The sequence below is a fragment of the Schistocerca serialis genome, unplaced genomic scaffold (assembly GCF_023864345.2).
Source record: "Schistocerca serialis cubense isolate TAMUIC-IGC-003099 unplaced genomic scaffold, iqSchSeri2.2 HiC_scaffold_435, whole genome shotgun sequence".
Classification (NCBI taxonomy): Eukaryota; Metazoa; Arthropoda; class Insecta; order Orthoptera; family Acrididae; genus Schistocerca; species Schistocerca serialis.
Genome location: NW_026048013.1, coordinates 20,001 through 25,293, shown reverse-complemented (window position 1 = coordinate 25,293; position 5,293 = coordinate 20,001). Strand labels below are relative to the sequence as shown.

Here is a 5,293-nt window from a genome sequence, read left to right as displayed (position 1 = left end):
CACCCCTATAACGTGCGTTTCATGAAGAGTTATGTCCAATATGCGACATTCCCGCTGTCCATATACATGAGCTGCGAGCTGTACCACGTACGAGCTACAGACGCGATCGCGTTGCTCTCTGTACGAATGCAGATGCTCAGCGGCAGCTAGGAGGCGCTCCATCCATGTCGGTACCGGTGAGCGTTGCACTCGCAGTCGCAAAAACGTACGGCAAGTATATTACTCGGAAGAGTCAATGACAGTCCAAGCCCCCCCTGCGTGGGAAGAGTCTTTCTAGGCCATGACCCACCAGAAGGGCGCAGCGTCCCCCACCCCAGACATGTGACGTCACACTATCGGTATTGACGACTAGACTGATTCCTTATAATCATTTGCCATACACCGGTGGAAGCTGCCGAGACGAGTAACTACATGGCGGCCTCGCCGTGTCACTAATGTACAGAGATACAACAGTTTCGACTGGAACCGGATGAAACGTATACACGGCGCTGATTAGTAATAGATAGAGCCATCAAAATACAGATAATGTATACAACTGTCCGTATACATGCTGAAAGACTCTGCTCACAATCACAACCACACGTCAGCCAGACACTCTTATCACGCACTACTCTCTGCCTGTAACAGGCACAGAGACAATATGTAAGCACCAGCATGGAACAACACCCAGTGCATCCTCTCCGCCACATTAGACAATCCACACTATCATAACCAGACCGGGAGGTCCACTCACAAAACAGAATATCCCACCCTTCCGACAACCACCATTGCTCAGCTAAGCCACCAACACCCACACACGTCCTACACAGGGGTACACCCAACATCACAATACTGCCTCCTGTCACAGCACACAAACAATGGCAGGAATGAAAGACACAGGTCTGCCACAAGCATGGAATCAGAGCGCCGCCTGTCATGAGCCAAAGGTGCATCCTGACGTGGCAAATCAGATGATGCCGCAGGCATCCACTTACTATAATCACAATCAACAAACCGGCCGCCGCCGCCGCCGCCCCCCCCCCCCCCCCCCCCCAATACACCTTTCCTTACAACAATGTGTACCTTAACCTAACCCATATTGCGCCTTAACCTAACCCATATTGCGCCTTAACCTAACCCATATTGCGCCTTAACCTAACCCATATTGCGCCTTAACCTAACCCATATTGCGCCTTAACCTAACCCATATTGCGCCTTAACCTAACCCATATTGCGCCTTAACCTAACCCATATTGCGCCTTAACCTAACCCATATTGCGCCTTAACCTAACCCATATTGCGCCTTAACCTAACCCATATTGCGCCTTAACCTAACCCATATTGCGCCTTAACCTAACCCATATTGCGCCTTAACCTAACCCATATTGCGCCTTAACCTAACCCATATTGCGCCTTAACCTAACCTATATTGTCCCTTAACCTAACCCATATTGTCGCTTAACCTAACCTATATTGCGCCTTAACCTAACCCATATTGCGCCTTAACCTAACCCATATTGTCCCTTAACCTAACCCATATTGTCCCTTAACCTAACCTATATTGTCCCTTAACCTAACCTATATTGTCCCTTAACCTAACCCATATTGTCCCTTAACCTAACCTATATTGTCCCTTAACCTAACCTATATTGTCCCTTAACCTAACCTATATTGTCCCTTAACCTAACCTATATTGTCCCTTAACCTAACCTATATTGTCCCTTAACCTAACCTATATTGTCCCTTAACCTAACCTATATTGTCCCTTAACCTAACCCATATTGTCCCTTAACCTAACCGATATTGTCCCTTAACCTAACCTATATTGTCCCTTAACCTAACCTATATTGTCCCTTAACCTAACCTATATTGTCCCTTAACCTAACCTATATTGTCCCTTAACCTAACCTATATTGTCCCTTAACCTAACCTATATTGTCCCTTAACCTAACCTATATTGTCCCTTAACCTAACCTATATTGTCCCTTAACCTAACCTATATTGTCCCTTAACCTAACCTATATTGTCCCTTAACCTAACCTATATTGTCCCTTAACCTAACCTATATTGTCCCTTAACCTAACCCATATTGTCCCTTAACCTAACCCATATTGTCCCTTAACCTAACCCATATTGTCCCTTAACCTAACCCATATTGTCCCTTAACCTAACCTATATTGTCCCTTAACCTAACCCATATTGTCCCCTTAACCTAACCCATATTGTACCGTAACCTAACCTATATTGTACCTTAACCTAACCTATATTGTACCTTAACCCAACACACGTTGGGCCTTAACCTGCTCTGTAATTGTCATACGACGCGTTAAATTAGTGTAGTGTTGCCTAACTGCAACCCCCGCAATATAGTTTGCTACTCGCACTGCCCGGTCCCCAGAGTATCGCTTCATGTTAAACACCTTGCAGCTATACACTGTAATGCGGATGGCAGCAGGACGTACATGCTCAATGCCCTTCGCAGTTGTTCATTGGCATTCGCATGGCGAAGCACAGCCTACGTTGTGGTACGGCTTGTGTCAACTGTCCGCTGATGTTGTACGTCCAAATCACACACTGTACTGCACATTGGTCCTCATGTACTGAATGATACATCGTGGTACATGTGTGACCGTACCACGACTGCGCCAACAACGGCGAACCATACGGTCCAAATATTGTGCACTCAGCTACGTGTCGTCTCCCTATAAGAGCTGGATTGAAGTATGGTATGCCGTGGATGGCGATCAGCATGAGCCGTCTGTTGATGTAGTGGCGCGTGTTGTCAGACGTAGTCGTCTCTTCTCACACACCGTGATAGCATGGTGCACTGCGTTCCACATCTGCGACATGCGACAGAGGCCGGTTGACAGTCGTTCGCGCAATGGACATCGCATACGTACGGGGGCCACCTTCCACGTGTTCGCGAAGCGTGCACATGTTGTTGCGTGTATGTGGGCAGACATAGTGTGTCGTGACACCTGACACAGGCATGCAACAATCGTTGAATTTGCAAATGGCGATGGACGTCTACGTTTGCTGGTGACGTTACGCAAATGAAGAACTGGTAAACCGTTGTGGTGCGGTTGTTCTCGCTAGAGGTGAATCAGTGATGGCGACGATCGGTTGAGCTACCAACCGGTTGTTTCAGCGATACCCACCATGCCCACGAACGTGAATGGCATGTGGGTGTGAAGCGATACGCGGCGGTGGCTGGGTGGGACCGTCCCCGGCCGGTGAGGGGGGGCCTCCCGGCGTGCTGGCCGCGCGGTGCGTGGGCGCACGCGCTACAGCCGGCTGGTGGGGGCGGCCAGTGGCAGGCGCGCCGGCCGACGGAGGCGGCAGGCGGCGCAGCTGCGCGCCGGCGCACCCTGCACGCGGCGCCGTGCGGCCAAAGTAGGTCCTCGCGGGCCCGGTGCGAAGCGCGGTGGACATCTGCAGTGTGCTGGTCCGATTGAGGGACTGTGTGCGCTGAGGATGCGCCGCCGCCCGGCGCTCGGCGCCGCGACGCCGTCTGCTGCTCGGTCGCCTCTGCGGTTCTCGCAGGTGGATTGTATCGCAGCTGTGCGGACGTGTTGGCGCGTGCGCTGTGCTGGGAGAGTTCGCTTCGGCACCCAAGTGGGGCTTTTGTCCTTCTGTGGCGCTGGCGTTGGAGCTGCCGGCCACCGTAGGTGGCGCGTGTTGTCTCCCGCCGGCAATGCCACGACAGCACGCTCCCGGGCCTCTGTCGGCAGCGGCAAGCTCAGTTGGGAGCACGGGTGGTCGCACCTAAAGCGTCTACTCGCCAAACTCCGGGCGATTGCGCCCCTCTCGAACCCGACCAAGTACTTAGGACGGCGCTGCGCGCCGCCGGGACCTGAGAGGGTTTCGAGGTGTATTGTGCAGGGGAGCTCAGCCTCCTCCTGTTTGCAGAATAATTGAGCGGACGCTTGCGTGTTCGCGCGGGCCCCCGGGACACACTCCCGGGCGGCCGGCTGCTCAGCTCTAGTTGACGCAGCTCCCTGGTTGATCCTGCCAGTAGTCATATGCTTGTCTCAAAGATTAAGCCATGCATGTCTCAGTACAAGCCGCATTAAGGTGAAACCGCGAATGGCTCATTAAATCAGTTATGGTTCCTTAGATCGTACCCACGTTACTTGGATAACTGTGGTAATTCTAGAGCTAATACATGCAAACAGAGTCCCGACCAGAGATGGAAGGGACGCTTTTATTAGATCAAAACCAATCGGTCGGCTCGTCCGGTCCGTTTGCCTTGGTGACTCTGAATAACTTTGGGCTGATCGCACGGTCCTCGTACCGGCGACGCATCTTTCAAATGTCTGCCTTATCAACTGTCGATGGTAGGTTCTGCGCCTACCATGGTTGTAACGGGTAACGGGGAATCAGGGTTCGATTCCGGAGAGGGAGCCTGAGAAACGGCTACCACATCCAAGGAAGGCAGCAGGCGCGCAAATTACCCACTCCCGGCACGGGGAGGTAGTGACGAAAAATAACGATACGGGACTCATCCGAGGCCCCGTAATCGGAATGAGTACACTTTAAATCCTTTAACGAGTATCTATTGGAGGGCAAGTCTGGTGCCAGCAGCCGCGGTAATTCCAGCTCCAATAGCGTATATTAAAGTTGTTGCGGTTAAAAAGCTCGTAGTTGGATTTGTGTCCCACGCTGTTGGTTCACCGCCCGTCGGTGTTTAACTGGCATGTATCGTGGGACGTCCTGCCGGTGGGGCGAGCTGAAGGCGTGCGACGCGCCTCGTGCGTGCTCGTGCGTCCCGAGGCGGACCCCGTTGCAATCCTACCAGGGTGCTCTTGAGTGAGTGTCTCGGTGGGCCGGCACGTTTACTTTGAACAAATTAGAGTGCTTAAAGCAGGCAAGCCCGCCTGAATACTGTGTGCATGGAATAATGGAATAGGACCTCGGTTCTATTTTGTTGGTTTTCGGAACCCGAGGTAATGATTAATAGGGACAGGCGGGGGCATTCGTATTGCGACGTTAGAGGTGAAATTCTTGGATCGTCGCAAGACGAACAGAAGCGAAAGCATTTGCCAAGTATGTTTTCATTAATCAAGAACGAAAGTTAGAGGTTCGAAGGCGATCAGATACCGCCCTAGTTCTAACCATAAACGATGCCAGCCAGCGATCCGCCGCAGTTCCTCCGATGACTCGGCGGGCAGCCTCCGGGAAACCAAAGCTTTTGGGTTCCGGGGGAAGTATGGTTGCAAAGCTGAAACTTAAAGGAATTGACGGAAGGGCACCACCAGGAGTGGAGCCTGCGGCTTAATTTGACTCAACACGGGAAACCTCACCAGGCCCGGAC

The 5,293-nt window shown here is 52.0% G+C and overlaps 1 non-coding gene across 1 annotated transcript in view; it reads left to right on the top strand.

The window, feature by feature from the left end:
• Window positions 1–3,974: 3,974 nt before the first annotated feature.
• The window catches only part of LOC126446834 (small subunit ribosomal RNA), a 1,910-nt gene continuing 591 nt past the window's right edge, over window positions 3,975–5,293 (top strand). Inside the window, exon 1 of the ribosomal RNA XR_007583490.1 lies at window positions 3,975–5,293. This exon is cut by the window's right edge and continues 591 nt beyond it. This is a non-coding gene — a ribosomal RNA (small subunit ribosomal RNA).